This window comes from Pseudophryne corroboree, chromosome 5 (genome assembly GCF_028390025.1).
Source record: "Pseudophryne corroboree isolate aPseCor3 chromosome 5, aPseCor3.hap2, whole genome shotgun sequence".
Taxonomy (NCBI): Eukaryota; Metazoa; Chordata; class Amphibia; order Anura; family Myobatrachidae; genus Pseudophryne; species Pseudophryne corroboree.
In genome coordinates, this window is record NC_086448.1 from 714,583,592 (window position 1) to 714,607,328 (window position 23,737).

Sequence of the window (23,737 nt, forward strand, 5' to 3'; positions counted from 1 at the left end):
ATAATATGCTAGGAACAAAAAGTCAAAATTAAGTGATACTAGCTTTTTTTTGTCAATTTTTCAAAAAATTCCAAATCCAAAGAGTCTAGAAGGATGATTACTGTATCTTGCCTTATGCAACCTCTCCTAATTGAACCAAAATGGAATTGACACCTATTATTTTCCAATAATGGAGGTAGAGACTCAATGATTCATTTGATAAAATCAGCTTCTGCTTCTGATATGTTTGTGAACGTCTAATATCAAATTTCACAGATCTCTTTTGTTCAACTAGAAAAGATCGACAAAATCCTCCTGAGTGTCCCACGCTTATAGGACATCTTTGGTGAGAGAGCTTATAGCTCAATACTCCTTCTTCTTACTCCAGAGGGTGTGTTAAATTTACATGTGCATACTCTAACTGTACTTTTACATTTTCCTTCCCCTGCTCTCCAGGCATACCCATACATATAAAATACACACAAGTCTAGATGTAGATATTTGCATGGAGCCACGCTATTCGTGGCTCTGTCTGCGACTAGGTGCACCCCGTTGGATGCATCATGGGAAACAAATGGGGCGCGCGTGCGTTGTAAACGCTCACGCACCCCATTCACTTTGAATGGAAGCGTCTGTGTAGGCTCGCCGGCTGGCGGAGGCACAGGCATGCCATTATTTGTGCATAAATGTCTGTCTGCAATTATAATTTTCTTATTGTTGGTAAAAGAGCATGTGTTGCTTAGCATTGGGCAGGTGAAGGGCTGCTTAACATATTTTATTCAGGCTTAGATGTAAATTTATTACTCTACAGTTTGCAGTTGGACATTTAAGCAATAGATTTGTTTGCATTAATTATTCTGTATGAAAAAATGTTGTCGGGCACAATATCAATCTCCAAAGGCTGCAAAATATGGATATTATGAGCAATTGAAAACGTAAATCACTCAGTGAAGGCTATCATAGCTTGTTATGGAATGTTCTACCTATCTCAGATTAAGGAGCAGATGTACTAAGTCAATAGTTCCCAAATTCAGTCCTCAAGGAGCACTAACAGTCCATGTCTCATCACAGATGATCAAATCATATTGACTGAGGTACTAACTAAGTCACCTGTGGCCAAGCATGGATACAATGAAAACCTAGACTGTTATTGTTCGTTGATAATCGAGCTAGGGAACCACTGTACTAAGCCTTGGAGAGTGATAAAGTGGAGGGATATACCAGCCAATCAGCTCCTATCTGCCATGTTACAGGCTGTGTTTGAAAAATGACAGTATCTGACTGGTTGGTAGTGATGCTTTCTCTCTCTCCACTTTATCACTGTCCAAGGCTTAGCACATCTGCCCCTAAATACTGTAGTTTCAACGGACACTTAAACATGGTGGAGATTCTAGTTGCAGGTACGCACTTGACAAAAATATTAAAATTATATTGAAGTTATTTATCCATCCATGTACTGGCTGCATAGTTCATTCATTGTGCGATTGTAGACACCTCCCTGAAGAGACATGTATGGGAACAGAGCACCTCTTTATAGTGTCGTGGCGGAAGAGGCCATTGCATGTCATGAGATGAGCTGGCATCCTAATCCTATATCTTCTCAAAATTATTTATATTTTTACTAACTCCAAATTGAGCGTATGTGTTTGCAACAAAAATAATATCCTTTGTAATCCAGCAAAACATGGCATGAACGTTTATCGTCATATATGTATATGTTTGTATTATCTAAAAGAATTAAAGTTTTGTTTGCCTTTGCACTTATACTGTATGTCATTTAGTCACTTTTTCTCTATGAACAATACAGTATATGTTTTCTTGGATACTTCCTTCTATTGCATTTACATGTAATTTGAAGATAGTTACAATCAGAATAGTAATGCCCCCTGGTTTATTCTATATGATGGTGTAACATTTGTTCCTTTATCTATGTGATGGATAATAGTTGTCTCTGACCTATCTCATGTATAAAACATTTGGAAAATTGTCAATGAATTTTAATGACTCGTTCACAACACGTATTTCGAACCAAGAAAAAAAATAATAATAATAATATGGAGCTGAGCTATACAGCCACTATGTACATTTGTAAGTGGTTAGCACAAAATATCTTTAGTGTATACAAGAGTAAAAAAAAAAAAAATTCTATAGGGATTCCATATTCTGATTACGTAGATATCTTGCAGGAGATCAGGTTTCACTTTTAAAAAAACCAAAATGGAAATGAATCTTTGGCATTTAGAAAATGGAAAGCACCAGATATGGGAGAAATTGCCCTTCCGGCTTTTTAGTTCTGCCAAATTCTGTTTATATCTAGTATCATTTAGAGTTAGACTTAAGTCTGACACATGCACTTGTATTGTACATACATCCTAAAGTTTCAGCATGCTCTGCCAGCCACAGCCATAGTGACACTTATAGTTCTGTAAGCACCAACTCACCAACTCACCCAAGCAGCCAATCGCTGCCTGGTCTTGCTGGATAATATAGTTCTATGCAGTTTAATTTGGAATGTTTTTCCACTTTAAAGCATTATCCTGTTACCCACAGGTGACTTAATTAGCACCTTAGTCAGTTTTATTTAGCCAGGATATACCTAAATTCTGGACCATTGGGGTGTCTAGAGAAATGCATTTGAGAACCTCTGCCCTAGAGAATTGCTCCTCATTCTCACCAAGTTGGAGCTGTTATCACTTTATGATAAGGGGACCTCACACTGTTGGTGCAATTGTTACAGGATGACAAAGAAGCAAAATTATTATGCTCTGGATTTGACCCAGATAAAGTATAATATTATATCATTGTATATTAGAAGTTATTTTGTGGTGGAATGCATTAAAAATGTTTTGCAGAGACACTGGCTCAATAAGAAGACAGAATAGTGAAGCAATAGCTTCAGATTCCTGTCCTGAAAATTTCACAGCTGGGTTACAATGACTAACCATATTTAGAGATGGCATTCCCTCTTGGGGGAAAGTCCCAAAAACTGTAAGTTTTTGGAGCTTGGTGCATTTCACAATTTAGCAGCCCCCATACAGTTATTGTGGCGGCTTTTATACTGAAACAATGGAGGGACAACCCTTAAAAATATTCTGGGAATACAGAATACTTAATTTTTGAGGGAAACCGTAGTTTATTTTTGGAGGTTTTTTCTGCAATATGATGTTAATAAACAATTGACATTTTTTTATGCTAAAACACATCCTGTAATAAGCCACAAGACAATAGCAGTGTGTACAGTTGATGATAATGATATCTGATAAGAATACTAAGTTTAGGTGCAGCTTTTGTAAGGTCATCAGAAATATTAACACAGAGCTGGAACTCATGGATGTATAAGTACATTGACATGGATTTAAGCATTACTAGCAACTCCGCAGGGAATGATCACTCAGAAATCCTTAGTGGCAAAATCACAGCACTTAACCACGGCTGCCTATTCTGATTTCCCACAAACCCAGCACAGACACCTGAAGGAAACCACAATTAGGGGATAGGCTTTCTCTGTTTATCATTGTTCACTAAAGAAATTGATCAATTGTACATGCACTGGGGACATATTCAATATCACTACTTTTGTAAAGAAGAAAGTTACTCTTTGTAAATGGGTAGATAATATGTATAATAAAGACATTGACTCTTAATTGTATTATCCCGTAACATAGCAGAAAAGCTTACGTATTTGGATTTTTGTTTCTAAAAAAAGAAAGAAAGACAAGACAACACATTTGTATATTTAACTTACATATTTGGTGATTCAGTGTTTTACTTTTATGGAGTAAACTGGTGAAATCATTCCAAAAATAGAATTTTAGAAGTTTTAATTATTTATTTAATTATTTCCCTGTACTTCATTTTGGAACACAAAACTCAAAAATAGCATGGTGCAAATATATGATTGGAGTCAATCAGTCATATTTTAGATTTTGAAAATTTCAAAGATTTGGGAAATTTCAAATTCAAAATAGGCTAATGATTGCACATAAATAATCGGTTGCTATGTGTTACAGCACAATAGTTCTGATTACACCTGGTCGTTAAATAAACCTTTAAAATTAATGTTCAACTTCATTTCCCCCCTGTACAATCTGCATGTTAGAACGAGAGATGTGCTGTGCGGTGGACACTTTTCTTATTTTGTGTTTTGGATCTGGATCCCTGCTCATATTTTGGATCTGGATTGGTTTTGCAAAAACCACCCTTTCGGGTTTTGGTTTTGGATCTGGATGGATGATTTTTTAAAAAAAGAACCCCCATAAAAACAGCTAAAATCATTAGAGTTTAGGGGTAATTTTGAGCCTATGGTATTATTAACCTCAATAACATTCATTTCCACTCATTTCCAGTCTATTCTGAACACTTCAAACCTCACAATATTGTTTTTAGGCCAAAAGGTTGCACCAATGTAGCAGGATGACTAAACTAAGCGACACAAGTGGGCGGCACAAACACCTGGCCCATCTAGGAATGGCACTGCAGTGACAGACAGGATGGCAGTTTAAAAAACTAGGCCCCAAAGAGCACATAATGCAAAGAAAAATAAGAGGTGCAAGATGGAATTGGCTTGGGCCCTCCCACCCACCCTTGTGTAGTTTAAACAGGAAATGCACAGTTTAATAAACCCATAATTTCAGCGACAGGTGGTCCCCATGGAAAAAGCTTGTTCTCCAAATCATAGCTAGCTACAAACATACCACCTCTATTTTTGATGACTTTTCACATTATGAGAAGAGGCAAGAAGAAGAGGACAGTTTCAAGAAGGTGATTAAAAATTAGAGAGACACATGCAATCAGGAGCAACACACAGGCTTTCACCTCCACTCCTATATTGGTGTGGAACAGAAAGGACTTTAACCAAGCAAATATATAATTATTAATTACCACATTATTGGACAAACTGAAAAACTAGGTGCCAAAGCCTCCAAAATTGTACCCCCTTCTCCATTTTCAGGGATTAATATAATCTCGGAATTAATGCTGGGATGCAAATAAACTGGTGTATATCACAGGATCAAGATTGGATATTTTCCCCTCCATAGAGTCTAGAGACTTATTTTGTGAAAATCTTGTGGGTTTCTTTTTTTTCTATTTTTTATTTACATATCTTGTGGCAGATGCCTTATTTTTGATTTTCACAGCTCCCGGTTACACGCATGTGAGCATACCTGTTTGTCCCCGTTACACGCATGTGAGCATACCTGTGTGACTTGTTTATTTTATTCATACTTGACTTTTAAATAAAGCATCCCCTTATATGTTTTGGCAGCCCCTCCTGAGCCCCCACAGCAGCCCCGGATGGGGCAAGTTGAGTTCGGGTGGGTTCACTAAAGTACTAAGCATGAATGTGAAGTAAATCTTTTTTGTTATTGAGCCCCTGCCCTAGTGGAGCTTACCACTCTACAGTCCAAACTCATTTCATACTATAAGGACTGTGGGAGAAAGCAATGCTAACCTCTGTGCCCACAGCATGCCTCAGCCTGGCAAGCCAGACATCTTCCTGGCTGTAAGCCACCATGAGACGCCATACTTGGCCTTATTCAGTAACTGTTTGTGCCTCACAGGAGCTCCTGGCCCATCTAGTGCTGCAGTGCAATGGAAATCTGGTGCAATGCAAGATCATTGAAACTGTTCTTCTAACACCATGATGTCTTGCGATAACCCTACGCAGCCCTTAGGGGAAGAAGATCCCTGTACAACAGATGCGCATCTTCTAAATAAATAATCCCAAAATGTGGAACATAAATAATAAATCAAAATGAATGTTGACGAATTGGAGCCATTCATTTAAGTGAGTACTTAACATGAAATAATTGAGAAGAACCTCTCTCTAATGCTCCGGCAGAAAATCTCACTTTTACCTCTCCAGCAGTTGCGCTGGATTATGATTCAGTCTCTTCAGAGACACACTGACTTTGGCCACAAATGTGGTCTCTCCTGACTTTATTTAAAAACACTTCGGCAATTTCCATTTCCACATTTGCGGCTAGTTTTCACAAATCTGTTTGAGGTGTTGAAGCTTGTTTCAAATCTGCTCTAGGCTTTTTTTTAAACCTAGGATCAAGTGCAGCAGTATAAGCAGCACCCCTGGTGAATTACACAGCACAGCAGACAGGCAACAGCACTCCTGGACTTAAATGGCAGTGGGGCAGCACCCCTGAACTGATAGGGCAGAAGAACAGCACTCCATATAGGGCAGCACCCCTGGAATGATGTGGCAAAGAAAATACATGCAAGATGGAATTGTCCTTGGGCCCTCCCACCCACCCTTATGTTGTATAAACAGAACATGCACACTTTAACAAACCAATCATTTCAGCGACAGGGTCTGCCACATGAATGTGGCTGAAATGATTGGTTTGTTTGGGCCCCCACCAAAAAAAAAACAATTAATCTCTCCTTGTACAAACTGGCTCTACAGTGGCAAGATGTCGTCCTCATCCTCAGATTCACCCCTCCCTCTTCAGTGTTTACATCCTCATCATCACATAGAAATAATATTCAAACAATACCACATCATTTAGGTGTCAGTGGACTGCTTACGCTATTACCCAAAGTTTCTGAACTTAACTTATGATGATTGTGCTGCAGATGACGTATGAGGAAGGATGTTCCTAGGTGATTAACGTCCTTACCCCTACTTATTATGGATTGACAAAGTCTCTGATCCAGACAAAATCTCTTTTTCTCAATCACTGACCACTGAAGAATTAGAAGCCATTAATACTTTGGAAGAACTGCAAATGTCTAACCAAGACTCTACAGACAATCAGTCCAGACCACGATGCAAGAATAAATCGTTTTTTTTTCCCTCCCGAACACATCTCACCTGAAATAAAGATTTTTCAAGAACTTGTGTCTAGAGACTTAGACAAAATATATTTACAATCAAGGAAGAACCCCAACTATGGAGACAATTTGAACGCAATGGAGCGGAAAACTTTACAAGAGATACAATCCTGGTCGGATATAGTAATTAAACCCTCCGACAAAGGGGGCAATATAGTATTATGGCCATCGGTAATATATACCACTGAGGCCATGAGACAGCTAGGAGACACACAATGCTACAAACGCATACTCTTCGACCCCACTGACAACTTTAGGATTGCTCTAAATAGGATTCTGGATAGGGCTTTCTCTATGGGCACTCTCACTCAAGAAGAAAAGGCATACCTCACGACTGATAAACCCAAAACTCCCACCCTTTACCTACTGCCAAAAATACATAAAAACATCAATGTCCCACCTGGACGCCCCATTGTATCTGGACAAGGGGGACTACTCGAAAAACCTAGCGCTTTTTTGGATTTACACCTACGACAGCATGTGCTCAACCTCCCCTCATATTTGAGTGACACCACTGATGTACTTCAAAAATTGCACGACATCAGATTGGATGATAACCATCTCCTGGTTACCCTCGATGTCGAATCTCTATATGCCAGCATTAATCATCAGGTGGGTATACAAGCAGTACAGTACTTCCTTGGTATGGTCGACGACAGTGATTTCCACAACTTACTGATTGAACTTCTGGAATTCATCTTAACTCGCAATTATTTCACCTTCAATGACCACTTCTACCTTCAGATCCGGGGCACGTCGATGGGTGCCGCCTGTGCACCCACATACGCCAACCTATACTTTGGTTGGTGGGAACGAGAAATTGTCATGCATCCTGACAATGACAAATTTACCCAACACATAGTAGCTTGGTGGCGCTACATTGATGATATCATCATGATATGGGAAGGAGATGAGAAATTACTACTATCCTTTATTGAAGAACTAAACTGCAATAACATCAACCTTAAGCTCACACACCATATTAGTACCAATCAAGTATCCTTTTTGGATCTCAATGTATACAAAGCCCCAGATGGCCTTATACAAACTGAATTGTACCGCAAAACAACAGCCACCAATAGTCTTCTCCATCAAACCAGCTCACATTTTCCACCCACCATCACAAACATCCCTAAGGGGGAATTCTTGCGCCTTAAAAGGAACTGCTCAGACCTCAACACCTTCAGACACAAGAGTGAGGAACTTACAACCAGATTACTAGAATGAGGCTATAGCCACCGCTCTATCAAAAGAGCAAAATGGCATACAAACCAAATACCAAGAGACACGCTGCTCTTTCCCAACAAGAAGACTGTGAATAAATCTGAACAAGAGAACACCCTGAGATTTGTGGGAACCTTTTTTAAGGAGTGGAAGATGATCAAAGAATCTATTGACAGACATTGGCCGATTCTACACCTGGATGAGGACCTCTCCAAGACTATAGGACAGAAGGTATCCATGAGCTGGAGACGGTCAAGAAATCTCAAGGACAGACTCACCAGTAGCCACTTTATTAAGAATCCCAAGAAAAACATCACTCTCAAGAGGTCTTTTCCCTGCGGAAACTGCAAAGCATGTTCACATATGACCAAGATGTCCACTATACGGGACCGTTATGGCAACTCACTCACCATTGAACAATTCATCAACTGCAACACTATTGGAGTCGTGTACTGTAACTACTGCAGTTGCGACATGAAATATGTGGGCATTACTACAAGAACCCTTAAACAACGCATTTTAGAACATGTCGGATCTGTAAGGAATGCCTCAGTCGATCTCTCAAAAAATAAAAAATTGACATCTGTCGCACGGCACTTCCACTATCATCATGGGAGTAACCCAAACGACTTGAAAGCCTTTGGATTAGAGAAAATCAGTTTGGGAATACGTGGCGGTGACCTCATGAAGGAGCTACTCAGACATGAATCCGAACGGACATTTAAACTGGATTGTTTAGCACCAAAAGACCTTCTCTTTTCCTCATTTTGTGCACTCAGCCATCATCGTTGGTATTTATAATTTACTGACACCTTATTAAACCTCACACACCTACACGTTACCCCATCTAATCCCACACCCGCCTCTCTTACTTAGCCCCATTATAACTTAATCATCACTACAAGGTCATATAATTAATTACCTTTTCAGTGACCTTCCCTCTACTTCATGTTCCTTTAGAACTATGTCTATTTTCGTTTGTTAATTTTCACTTTCTTTCCCAGGTATCAGGTTTCATAATTTAACCACAGCCTATCACATTCCCACGTTTTGGGGAAATTATATGTTAAGGCTGCCCAGCAACTGCTGAATTTGATTATAAGATGGTTACATTACATACCATCTTCCATTTCCTATATATAAACAATGCACTTGCTGAAGTTATATTTTATACTCAACTATCATTACCTCATTAACAACAATCGTGCCTTTTTCCTCTTATCTAGCTCCCTCTGGAACCAACTGTCCATATTGATTCACTGTCTGGTATTTATTAACATCAGCCAATAATATGTTTTGATATTTGTCTTCTCATCATTTTTTCCTTCCTTTCTCTCCTATCATGTCTCCAGAATTTTAAATCTCTATTTACTTTTTCAGTGACCCATAACCGAGTAAAGCTTTGAGGATCTGTCATAACAATCTTTTGGAGTATTTCCCCGTGTATGCTGTGGCCACCTGATGATTCATTAACCAGTGTGAATGCAGCAAACCGCTGTTAGCTTCTGACATATACCTCTCTGTGAACCTGGTTACCAAGCAACGGCTACCTAGCAACTCAAGATCAACAAACTTGCTGAGCACCGCGCACCAGTGAAACCGGAGAAGCGACTTCCGGTCAGACGTAACTTCCGGCCAGATGCGACTTCCGGATAAACTCGATCGCGAGACTTCCGGTCAGACGTGACTTCCGGTCAGACGCGATCGTGGGACTGCCAACGCAGATCTAATGAATGATCTGACTACATATTAGCTACTTCTACATGACCCTATACTTTCACTGCAAGAACAGGTCTCAGATACCTGATTTACTTAACAGCACAGTTCCTCCAATACGGAGATGATGTCACAGGTACTGACTTCCGGTCTCCAACCAATCCGCAATGAGAATGACGCCAAGCCTCCTCTGTCCCCCTAGCTATTCCTGATGCCCTGACACAGTGAACAAGCCACCCTGGTGAAACGGCCGTCTGTGCTCAGTGATGCTGAACCTTTTGTAGTTCAGATCACTCCCTGGTATCCCCTGGTATTGTATGTGTCCACTGGGACTTTCTGCATTACTACCATTTAATTTTCACATATTTTTCTCTCTTTGTTTGCTAAAGTGATCATTATGACTTTTTCTTAGATTGCCGCAGACCACTTTTTTCCTTTTAATTTAAAATGCTTATGTCTCTTAGCATTTATACGTGCTTAGCAGTATTTCGTATAACTTGTTATTAAGCCTACTTATTTGTAATCTATGCATGTTATTTACCAGCACTATATCAATGGCTATTTTGTTACCTAGTTATTTCACAACTATTATTATGTAACCTAATTTAGGCTCCCCCTTTTTTTGTCCTTTTTTTGTAATTTTCTCTATACTGCTCCTTTGGCTCAGCAAAGTAGCCTGTTATAAATTGACTTTTTTGAGTACATCATATTGTCTTTAAACTTTTATTTTCAATAGGTGAGCCTAACCTACCTCTCTCATCCACTGTCCGCTATAACATATAAGACGGTGGACAGCAGAAGGTGGGGTCCCCTCCCTATCCTCTACCTATCTCACATATATTTCGGTACCCTCTCATCCAGATGCGAGACCACTCTCTGCAATGCCTGTAGTAACAGAGAATCTGCGCTATTAACTGGACAGCAGAAGTACTCTTGTTGCTCATCCTCTACTACACTCTCTCATTTGTGTCATAGTGTTTCAATTACTGCCATATTTCAGCGGAAACACCCAATCTCATCCGATCTTGGAAGCTAAGCGTTGTCAAGCCTGATTAGTACCCAGCTGGGTGACCACTTGGGAATATCAGGTGCAGTAAAGATTTAACCTCTGATCACAAACAGCAGAAGCGTTAGAGCAACTTCCGAATTTTCTAAGTCTGTATCTATCTCTTGGCTACTTCCCAATAATTTTAGATCATTACTAATTTTTGGCAATCTTGGTTTTGTTTTCTTATGAATGCCGTATTGGAACCAATTCTTACTAGGATCTTCACGGTAGCAAACACAGCCTCGACCAGGGGATTACCATCAATTAATTATTAGTGAATTATATTTCTAATTATACCTACCTGTGCTCTGTTTTTGATCAATTAGGCTAATGGATTTCTAATAACCTATTGTCACTACAATTGTAAATGCATTTCATTTTCATCCATCTGTGTCCTTTATCTTGATCAACCAGGCATATATTTGTTTTCCATATGTTTTTCACCATAGGTGCTCTTAATTTACTATCAGGCCTATCCTGATTTTTGCTAATTCTGAATCAGATTCTTCTTTCCCTGTGTGGGATTTATCAATTATTTATTTATTTATATACTTTATACATTTGAACCCTTTTTCTGTGAAGATTGTTACAAATATATGTATATTTTGTGTATTTGAACATTTTTCTGTATCAAACCTTCCCCCTTCTTTTATGTGGAACTAAATTAAAAGTTAAGTTTTAATAAATTTACAAATTTCAAAGCGTGCCCCAACACAGAGTCTCTCTTTTTTCTCTTTCCTATTCAAGCTATTACTGACTCTGGGAGCACAACCAACTTATAATAATTATCAGGTACCTTCTTCAAGGATCTCTATGCTTAGTATTGTTGGTTAGCCTAACAGTTTTCTACAAGTTTTGTACAAACCCATGTCCATTGCTATAATAACTTTCCTGTGCGGAACCAAACCAAATCTCTCTGTTAATTTTGGATTGACAAAGTCTACAGATGGCTTGACACCTGTTGTCCGGATTTGTGGAGAAATAATTCCACACCGAAGAGGTGGCTTTTTTGGTATTTTGCCCAGGCATGACAATAGGATTTTTCATCCCATGGACAACAACTGTCTCCACTGGTGCCTTATTCAAACAAACCCCATCACCATCAGAATCCTCTTTGTCAACTACCTCCACAGCGCCAGCTACACCCATATCCTGCTCATCCTGGTGTACTTCTACAGTGACATCCTCAATCTCAATATCAGCAACTGGACTGGCAGTGCTCCTCTCAGCACTAGCAGGGGGCATGCAAATGGTAGTAGGAGCCCCCTCTTCCCATACAGTGTTGTGAAAGTCAGGCCTAGACATCACAACCATGGACATTGCCAGCACCCCTGTATTTTCACAACATCCCTGTAACTTTACAGCATACAAGACAGGGCCAGTGTACATTTATTTCACTGCACCCCTATATTTTTACAGCATACAAGACAGGGCCAGTGTACATTGATTTTCACTGCAACCCTGAATTTTTACAGCATACCAGACAGGGCCAGTGTACATTGATTTTCACTGCACCCTATTATTATTACAGCATTTAAGACAGGGCCAGTGTATACTTATTTTCACTGCACCCCTGAATTTTTACAGCATACAAGACAGGGCCAGTGTACATTGTTTTTCACTGCATCCTAGAATTATTACAGAATACAAGACTGGGCAAGTGTACATTGATTTTCACAGCACCCTAGAATTTTTACAGTCAGCACCCCTATATTTTTACAGCATACAGGGCCAGTGAAATGTTATTTTAACAGCAGCACCCCTATATTTCACAGCATACAGAAGCAGTGTGCTTTTAATTTTTAACTGTGCCACTGCATTTTTACAACATACAGGGCCCGCAACACCCCTATATTTTACAGTATACAGGAGCAGTGTGCTTTTAATTTTTAACAACTGCACACCCTGCATTTTTTATAGCATACAGGGCTAATGTAATGTTATTTGTACAGCAGCACAACAAACAGGGCCAGTGTAATGTTATTTGAGCAGCAGCACCCCTATATTTTACAGCATACAGGACCAGTGTGCTTTCAATTTTTAACATCTGCACCCCTGAATTTTTATAGCATACAGAGCTAGCAGCACCCCTATATTCTACAGCATTCAGGAGAACAGTGCCCCAGCACGCTACACAACACAGTGACAGCCAGGACAGCAACACACATGTACAGCTGCAGGACCCGGCCGTAACAGCACAAGAAACACCAGTGACAGCCAGGACAGCACCTCTAACACAGTACAGGTACACCACAGTAACTGCAGCAGCACCCCTACAGACTCAGAGCACACACTAACCCCACCAGAAGCCACCACCCACAGTGAGAGACAGAGGTCAGTCTTCCTGACTCTCCAAGTATGGAGTGAAAATGGCGGCGATGTGCAGCTTTTTATATGGGATACAAAAACCCACGAGAATCCGACAGGGGGATGATGACATTTTGCCTCATTCTGATTTCCAAGTCTGGCAGGAAGTCCTGAGCCGGACTCGGATCCGGGCTCGGAGTCGGAATAGGATGTTTTGGGGGGTTCGGTTCTCAGGTAACCGAACCCGCTGATCTCTAGTTAAAACGCATTTAAGAGTTTGTTCTAAATAAACACTGTGTAGCCAACCATAACCAGGGCTCTACACATCTCAGGATGGCTAGGAGAAAAAACTTGTTGGTTCTGAAAATAAAACAATAAAGAATAACGAGAATGTGCATATTCAATCTGGTGTGGATTTTAATTTTAAAGGTAAATATAACACATATACTGTATATTAACAATGCCGACCAGCATTACAAGAAAAATAATAATAATAAAACACACACAATTTAAAAACATAAAATAAGAACATATAGTAGAAAAAGCTCCTTTTAGAAGAATAATTACAGATCACACTAGCTATGTATATAATTTGTTGTGTGCATCCGATACTATAATATCTGTTGCTTTATATCACTAATGAAATGGAACATGCAAAATGTCATTAGATAGTCCAAATATCCAAGCATAGGTTAGTAATGAAGTTGAACAATCTTACGATATACTTGGTATCCTTTTTAAAGCTTTGGTTAGTATCCGGATGAATCATGCATTTTGGTTATAATCATTCATGCACATGCAGCTGTTTGGTTAGTATTCAAGCAATTTATGCAACAGTATTATACTTATTGTATAGAGCAGTCCATATCCTCTTATACCATATTACTGACAATGATTAATTTTGACTACTATATAGTATGCATGCATAAACCTGTAAAAGTGCAGGCGATTTCAGAGTCTCCCTCCCAGCTGGATCGCTCACTCCCAACCTTATCCGGAGTTCACAGGCAGTGATAATAGTGTGAAAAAAGGCATTTGTTTCCCCCAGCACCCTGAATGATAACCGTAACCAGATATAAATTCCACATGATAATAGAATTCAGAGATCTTCGTTACACATATTTGCGCAAATGTGTGAATAAGCCCCAAAGCCGCATCAAGGCGTCTCTGTATATTTGGGGTCCCTAGCGCTATATCTAGGTGCAGGGTGTGGCACCCCAAAACACCAGCATAAGCCAGAAAGCCCAGCGTAGCATACCAGTGAAAAATCTATAGTGTTAATAAATTAATATTTAGGAAGGAGGTGCAGGCCCTGACATGCCACATGGAGCATTATGGGGTTGCTCCAAGGTTGGTAGCTCTTAGCTTAGACATATTGTAGTAAGGAGCCATTATCATGTGGCTCCTTGCTGGTAAATCTTAGACCCAGATTGGGGTAATGGAGGTGTGAGGTGTGGTGCCTCTGGACTGGCTGAGCTGGATGGCCTTAGTGTGGCATACCTTTACATTCTATTAACACTTTTCACTTATTCATTTTTTAACACTATTTCTCTATTCTATCTGGTTACGGTTATCATTCAGGGTGCTGGGGGAAACAAATGCCTTTTTTCTTGCTTAGAAATACCCCTCCCTTTCGAGCACCTGAATGATATCACTAAGCTAATTGAGCATCTACCAATATATATGTTTGTAGTGATAATAGTGTGCTCACCTGATTCCCCTTAGCACTGGGGTTTCAAGTCACAGGGCCGGCCGGCCAAAGAGCATCAGCTGTAATCAGGGATGTGCTGCTACCATGGAGATGCACTTCCTCAGTGTCAAGTGTTATGAAAATGATGACCTGGAGGACCCAGAATATATGACATTGTGCACATCATGCCAGAAACCAAAATTTTGGGTAACTCCACTAAGTGTGAAAATTTACTCCTGACAAAGAACTACTTTGCCAATATCGGTCAGAGGAGTCTGGATGTATCTTAGTAAGTCTAGTTGGTACTTAGCAAAATCTATACCAGGACTGACCAACCTATGGCTCTCAAGCTGTTGTGAAACTACAAGTCCCAGCATACTTTACCTGCTGATCAATGGGAGGGTATGCAGGGGCTTGTAGTTTCACAACAGTTGGAGAGCCACAGGCCTGATCGCTACCATATTTCTAAGTGTTCTCCTTTATTCTGACACAGATTGAGCTGAATGCAGTATTTCCAATAAATTCTATCCAGTCTTCATTGTCAAGTCTTCCATTCAAGTCAGCCTCCCATGCAAGTTCCCGAGGATCATGAGAATTTAAATTTGGTGTTGTCAGCTTGGGTATAGAATAAATATTAATCCTTCAGTGGAAGCTTGTCTTAGATACAACAGTGATTCTAGGGATGTGAAGGGCCTATTACTTTTTACGTGCTTTCATCATTCTATAAACATTCCTAATTTGAAGAATATGGAAATAAATAAAGCTCAGGGTGTCAAATATGGGTTAAGAAGAAAGGAAATGGAGCATCACAATTCAAATCATATACTATATACCTCCTGCCAACCAGGGCCTCATTGAGCACAGGATTTAAGGTTATTATAAAGTGTAATGATTGGAAAAGATTGAGTGGTATGCACAAAAAGTCAATTAGCGTGATCCCAGATTGCCAAAGTGTGAGAAATAATTTGATGATGAGAATCCATTCTTGAGTGAGTGTGGTGATTGAAGGAGCCAGAGAATGGTAACAGCATCCACAGAATCTCAGCATATGTTTGCATTTAGATTGTAGTGGGTCCAAAACTGATCCATAAAATGCACTAAACTAACCATGCCACCATGTAATTTTAATTGAAATCAGGAATGCCAAGACCTCCTCCCCAGGTAGGACCTCTATAAAACATTGAGGCACACCTCTGGTTATCTACCTGCTCATATAAAATGGGAGGTATGGCAGCACAATAATTTGAACACATAAGAATGGATGAGATTGGAATAGGTACAATACTTTGGGCAGTATGTTCATATTAACTGAAGTAATCCGATTCAAGAAATAAAAGTGATGGGACCAAGTTATGAAATCTGTTTTTATCTAATACAGTAGTGGAAGAAAGTTTGCCCTTTAAGAATTGATTATTGTACATGGTGGTTAATAAGATGTTAGTGTGCAGGATAGAACACCACTGTACTTTTTTATTATGTCAAGTGTACAAACCATGAATATACAGGATACATCTGTATCCGAAATGCTTGGGATCAGAAGTATTTTGCATTTAGGTTTTCTTTTATTAAGATATATTTGCATACCATAATAAGATATCTTGGAGATGGGACACAAGTCTAAACATGAAATGCATTCATGTTTTATATACACCTTATACACATAGGGCCTAATTCAAACATGATCGCTTGGTAGCTATTTTTGGCAGCACTGTGACCAGATAGTCGCTGCCTATAAGGGAGTGTATTTTTGCTTTGCAAGCGTGCAGCCGAGCACTACAAAAAGTTTTGTGCAGTTTCTGAGTTGCCCAGAACTTACTCAGCCACTGCGATTACTTCAGCCTGTCAGGTCCTGGAATTTATGTCAGACACCCACCCTGCAAATGGTTGGACACGCCTGCATTTTTCCAACCACTCCCAGAAAACAGTCAGTTGCCACCCACAAACACTCTCTTCCTGTCAATCTCCTTGTGATCAGCTTTGTGAATGGATTCTTCATTACATTCATCGCACAGCAACGATTCGCTTTGCACCCGTACGACATGCCTGCAGATTGCGGTGCATACGCATGCGCAGTTCTGACCTGATTGCAGCGCAGTGAAAAAATCTAGCGTGCTATCTGGTCTGAATGTCCCCCATAGCACGGAACATCATTTTTTACAGTATTTTTTATAAGTTGGGAGCCCGTTTATCTATTTAAAACTCATTACGTATGATAAATGGTGTTCCAGCCAATCCGCTCCTAACTGTCATGTGTTTGAAAAATGACAACTAGGAGTTGTCATTAATTAGTAAAGCAGATACGGGGTGGGATATCAGGGAACCAAACCCCCCCAAACTTCATGCTCAAAGCCAGAATCAGAGTCCAGCTTGGGACTTCCCGTCAGACTTGGAAACCAGAATGAGGCAAAATGGCATAATTCTGCTGTCAGATTCTTGCAGGTTTTGGATTCCATATGAACAGCCATGCATCGCCACCATTTTCACTCCAGACTTGCAGTGTGAAAGAGACAGACATCTGTCTCTCTGTGGGTGGTGCTGTTGGTTGGTGTCAGTGTGTGCTCTATGGGGGTGCTGTTCCTGTCACTGCGGTGTCCCTATGCTGTTAGGGGTTCTGTCCTGGCTGTCACTGGTGTTTCATGTGCTGTTAGGGGTGCTGCAGCTGTACATAGGTGTTGCTGTCCTGTCTGTCACTGTGTTGTACAGGGGGCAGGGGCACTGCCCTCCGGTATGCTGTGAAAAAACGGGTGTTGGCCCTGTCTTGTATGCTGTAAAAATTGAGTGGTGCAGTGAAAATAAATGTACGCTGGCCCTGTCTTGTATGCTGTAAAAATAAAGGGGTGCAGTGAGAAAAATCTAACACTGTCAATGTCTTGTAAGCTATAAAAATTCAGTGGTGCAGTGAAAATAAAATTACACTGGCCCTGTATGCTGTAAAACATCAGGGGTGCTGTTAAAATAAAAGTACACCGGTCCTGTATGCTGTAAAAATACAGGGGTGCTGTTGTTAAAATAAACATACACTGGTCCTGTATGCTTTAAAAATACAGGGTTGCTGTTGTTAAAATAAAAGTACACTGGTTCTGTATGCTGTAAAACATCAGTGGTGCTGTTAAATAAAAGTACACTGGCCCTGCATACTGTAAAAATAAAGGGGTGCTGTTAAAATAAGAGTACACTGGCCCTGTATGCTGTAAAAATTAGGGCTGCTGTTGTTAAAATAAAAGTACACTGGTCCTGTATGCTGTAAAACATCAGTGGTGCTGTTGTTAAAATAAAAGTACACTGGTCCTGTATGCTGTAGAAATTCATAGGTGCTGTTGTTGAAATAAAAGTGCACTGGTCATGTATGCTGTAAAAATACAGGGGTGCTGTTAAAATAAATGTACACTGGTCCTGTATGCTGTAACAATACAGTCTTGCTGTTTTTAAAATAAAAGTATACTGGTCCTGTATGCTGTAAAACATCAGTAGTGCTGTTGTTAAAATAAAAGTACACTGGCCCTGCATACTGTAAAAATAAAGGGGTGCTGTTAAAATAAAAATACACTGGTCCTGTATGCTGTAAAAATACAGGAGTACTTTTAAAATAAAAAAAGTACACTGGTCCTGTATGCTGTAAAAATACAGGAGTGCTGTTGTTAAAATGAAAGTACACTGGTCCTGTATGCTGTAAAAATACAAGGGTGCTGTCATTAAAATAAAGTAAACTGGTCCTGTATGCTGTAAAAATACAGGGGTGCTGTCATTAAAATAAAGTATACTGGTCCTGTATGCTGTAAAAATACAGAGGTGCTGTTGTAAAATTCAAAGTACACTGGTCCTGTATACTGTAAAAATACAGGGGTCCTGTTGTTAAAATAAACGTACACTGGTCATGTATGCTGTAAAAATACAGGGTTGTTATAAAAATAAAGTACACTGGTCCTGTATGCTGTAAAACAGCAGTGGTGCTGTTGTTAAAATTAGAGGTACACTGGCCCTGTATGCTGTAAAAATACAGGGGTGCTGTTAAAATAAAAGTACACTTGCCCTGTATGCTGTAAAAATACAGGGGTGCTTTAGTTAAAATAAAAAAGTACACTGGCCCTGTCTGCTGTAAAAATATGGGTGTGCTGTTTTTAAAATAAAAGTACACTTGTACTGTATGCTGTAAAAATACAGGGATGCTGTCATTAAAATTAAGTACACTGGTCTTGTATGCTGTAAAAATACAGGAGTGCTGTTGTTAAAATAAAAGTACACTGGTCCTGTATGCTGTAAAAATACAGGGGTGCTGCTGTTAAAAAAGAAATACACTGGCCCTGTATGCAAAAAAATTCAGGGTGCTGTTGTGAAAATAAAAAAGTACACTGGTCCTGTATGCTGTAAAAATATGGGTGTGCTGTTTTTAAAATAAAAGTACACTTGTACTGTATGCTGTAAAAATACAGGGATGCTGTCATTAAAATTAAGTACACTGGTCTTGTATGCTGTAAAAATACAGGAGTGCTCTTGTTAAAATAAAAGTACACTGGTCCTGTATGCTGTAAAAATACAGGGGTGCTGCTGTTAAAAAAGAAACACACTGGCCCTGTATGCAGAAAAATTCAGGGTGCTGTTGTGAAAATAAAAAAGTACACTGGTCCTGTATGCTGTAAAAATATAGGAGTGCTGTTGATAAAAAACAGTATACTGGTCCTGTATGCTGTAAAAATACAGGGGTGCTGCTGTTAAAAAAGAAATACACTGCCCTGTATGCAGAAAAATTCAGGGTGCTGTTGTAAAAATAAAAAAGTACACTGGTCCTGTATGCTGTAAAAATATAGGAGTGCTGTTGATAAAAAACAGTATACTGGTCCTGTATGCTATAAAAATACAGGGGTGCTGCTGTTAAAAAAGTACACTGGACCTGTATGAAGAAAATTTCAGGGTGCTGTTGTGAAAATAAAAAAGTACAGTGGTCCTGTATGCTGTAAAAATACAGGGGTGCTGCTGTTAAATAAAGTACATTGGTCCTGTATGCTGTAAAAATACAGTGGTGCTGTTTTTAAAATAAAAGTACACTTGTCCTGTATGCTATAAAAATATAGGAGTGCTGTTGTTAAAATAAAAGTACACTGGTCCTGTATGCTGTAAAAATACAGAGGTGCTATTGTTAAAAAAAAGTACACTGGTCCTTTATGCTGTAAAAATACAGAGGTTCTGTTGTTAAAATAAAAGTACACTGGTCCTGTATGCTGTAAAAGTACAGGGGTGCTGTTGATAAAGTAAACTAGTCCTACATGCTGCAAAAATACAAGGGTGCTGTTGTTAAAATAAAAGTACACTGACCCTGTATGCTGTAAAAGTACAGGGGGGCTGTTGTTAAAATTAAAGTACACTGGCCCTCTATGCTGTAAAAATACAGGGGTTGCTGTTAAAATAAAAGTACACTGGTCCTGTATGCTATAAAAATACAAGGGTACTGTGAAAATAAAGGGGCACTGTTCTGTGTGCTGTAATAATAAAGGGGTGCTGTCCTGTGAAATGGAAAACAAACATTTATAGGAAAAAATAGTGTTAGATCAGGAACCACTTCCAGTTCCTAGTACTAGTGCTGAAGCTGCTGCTGCCACCAGTCATGACATTGACAATGCAATTCCATCAACGTCGTCTGCTAAGGTCGATGTCCAATGTAATAGAGGGCAAGTAAAATCCAAGAAGCAAAAATTAATAATCAGAAAAAAATTATGAGAACTGTAAAATTGGCAATATGCCATTCACACCATGAAGTGGCAAGGAAAGGCTAAGGCCTTGGCCTATGTTCATGATTGGTGGTTCAACGTCTCATGAGGATGGAAGCCCTCCTCCTCAAAAAATTAAAAAAGTTAAGCTTGTTAAAACAAAGGAAAAAACAACTGTGCGTTCACAGATATCACAAATCCCCAAGGAGAGTCCAAATGTGTCCGCAGTTGCGATGTCTAGGCCTGGCCTTCCCAAGACTGTATGGAAAGAGGAGGCTCTGCCACCATTTGCACACCCTGCAAGTGCTGGGAGGAGCACCGCCAGTCCAGTTGCTGGTTTTGAGATTGGGGATGTCACTGTAGAAGTACACCAGGATGAGGATATTGGTGTAGCTGGCGCTGAGGAGGAAGTTGACGATGAGGATTATGATGGTGATGTGGTTTGTGTGAATAAGACACCAGTGGAGACAATTGTTGTCCATGGGATGAAAAAGCCCATTGTCATGCCTGGGCAAAATACCAAAAAAGCCACCTCTTCGGTGTGGAATTATTTCTCCACAAATCTGGACAACAGGTGTCAAGCAATGTGTTGCCTTTGTCAATCCATAATAAGTAGTGGTAAGGACGTTAACCATCTAGGAACATTCTCCCTTATTCGTCACCTGCAGCACATTCACCATAAGTCATTGTTCAGAAACATTGGGTAAGAGCATAAACAGTCCACTGACACCTAAATCCCTTCTTCCTGTTGTTATCAAGCTCCTGCAAGCCACACCATCAGAGCCCTCAACGTCAATGTCCTCCTCAGTAAGGAACGTCAGCAGTCCTGCAGGCCATGTCACTGGCAAGACTGAGGAGTCCTCTCCTAACCGGGATTCCTCCGGAGGATCCTTGAGTGGTACGCCTACTGCTGCTGCCAATGCTGGTGTTGCTGCTGGGAGTCGATTGTCATCCCAGAAAGGAAGTTGGAAGACCACTTGTACTACTTCAACTAAGCAATTGACTGTCCAACAGTCCTTTGCAAGGAAGATGAAATATGACAGCAATCACCCTGTTGCAAAGCGGATTACTGATGCCATAACAACTATGCTGGTGTTAGACGTGCATCCGGTTCCACCGTTAGTGCAGTGGGATTTAGACAGTTGATGGACATACTGTGTCCCTCGTACAAAATCCCGTCTAGATTCCACTTCACTAGACAAGCGATTCCCGGACTGTACAGGGACATTAAGAAAAGTGTCCTCAGTGTCCTGAAATATGCGGTTGTACCCACTGTCCACTTAACCACAGACATGTGGACAAGTGGAGCAGGGCAAACTAAAGACTACATGACTGACAGCCCACTGGGAAGATGTATTGCCTTCCGCAGCAACAACAGCAGCGGCACCAGCAACAGCATCTCACAAACGCCAACTCGTTCCTAGGCAATCTACGCTGTGTTCACTGGTTTTCATAAGAGGCACACCGCTGACAACCTCTTACGGAAACTGAGGGACATCATCACACTGGCTTACCCCACTTAGACTCTCCTGGGGATTTGTGATACCTTCAGCGCCACAAATATTATGCTTGCATTACATCTCGTCAAATTCCAGCACATCCCATGTTTTGCACATACAATTAATTTGGTGGTGCTAATTTTTTGAAAAATGACAGGGGTGTGCAGGAGATGCTTTCTGTGGCCCAAAAAATTGTAGGCCACTTTTGACATTTAGCGACTGCATGCCGAAGACTGGAATGCCAGCAATTACTCCTGAACTTGCCCTGACATCACCTGAAGCAAGAGGTGGTAACGAGGTGGAATTCAACACTCTATATGCTTCAGAGGATGGAGGATCAGCAAAAAGCCATTCAAGCCTATACTTCCACCTATGATATAGGCAAAGGAGGGGGAATGTGCCTGACTCAAGCGCAGTGGAGAATTATTTCCGTCTTGTGCAAGGTTCTTCAACCCTTCAAACTTGCCACACATGAAGTCAGTTCAGACGCTGCCGGTCATTCCCCTCATCAGGCTTTTGCTGAAGCAGCTGGAGAAATTGAAGGAGGAGCTAATACGAAGCGATTCCGCTAAGTATGTGGGACTTGTGGATGGAGCCCTTCATTTGCTTTGCCAGGATTCAAGGGTAGTCAATCTGTTAAAATCAGAGCAATACATGGCCATCGTGCTCGATCCGAGATTTAAAGCCTATGTTGTATCTGTCTTTATGGCGGACACAAGTCTGCAGAGGTGCAAAGACCTGTTGGTGAGAAAATTGTCAAGTCAAGCGGAACGTGACCCGTCAACAGCTCCACCTTAATTTTCATCTGCAACTGGGGCTGCGAGGAAAATAATAAAATTGCCTAGCCCATCCGCTGGCAGTAAAGCAGGGCAGTCAGGAGCGAGTGCTGACATCTGGTCCGTACTGAAGTATCTGCCAACTATTACTGACATGTCATCAGTCACTGCATATGATGCAGTCACCATTGAAAGAACGGTGGAGAATTATATTGGTGACAGCATCCAAATAGGCATGTATACTGGCAGGAAAAAGAGGCAATTTGGAGGCCCTTGCAAAAACTGGCTTTATTTTACCTAAGTTTCCCCCCCTCCAGTGTGTACGCCGAAAGAGTGTTTAGTGCAGCTGGTAACCTTGTCAGCGATTGGCATAGGAGGTTACTTCCACAAAATGTGGAGAAGATGATGTTCATCAAAATGAATTATAAATTCCTCCAGGAAAACCTTTACCAGCAATTGCCTCCAGAAAGTACACAGGGACATGTGATGGTGGATTCCAGTGGGGACGAATTAATACTCTGTGAGGATGAGGATGTATACACTGAAAGGAGTAAGGAATCATAGGATGAGGACGATATTTTGCCTCTGTAGAGCCAGTTTGTGCAAAGAGAGATTGATTGCTTCTTGTTTGGTGGGGGGATTTATTGCTTCTTTTTTTGTGGGGGCCCAAACAAACCACTCATTTCAGCCACAGTCATGTGGCAGACCATGTTGTTGAAATTATTGGTTTGTTAAAGTGTGCATGTCCTGTTTATATAACATAAGGGTGGGTGGGAGGGCCCAAGGACAATTCCATCTTGCACCTCTTTTTTTTCTTTGCATTATGTGCTCTTTGGGGCCTAGTTTTTAAAACTGCCATCCTGTCTGCCACTGCAGTGCCACTCCTAGATGGGCCACGTGTTTGTGCGCCCACTTGTGTTACTTAGCTTAATCATCTAGTGGCCTCGCTG

The 23,737-nt window shown here is 40.4% G+C and overlaps 1 long non-coding RNA gene and 1 other non-coding gene across 2 annotated transcripts in view; one reads left to right on the plus strand and one right to left on the minus strand.

The window, feature by feature from the left end:
- The window catches only part of LOC134928336 (uncharacterized), an 85,536-nt gene that overhangs the window by 47,303 nt on the left and 14,496 nt on the right, over window positions 1–23,737 (minus strand). The gene's annotated exons all lie outside the window — the stretch shown is intronic.
- Window positions 10,747–10,865, plus strand: LOC134929913 (5S ribosomal RNA). Its single transcript, XR_010178648.1, has one exon. It is a non-coding gene; the product is annotated as a 5S ribosomal RNA (ribosomal RNA).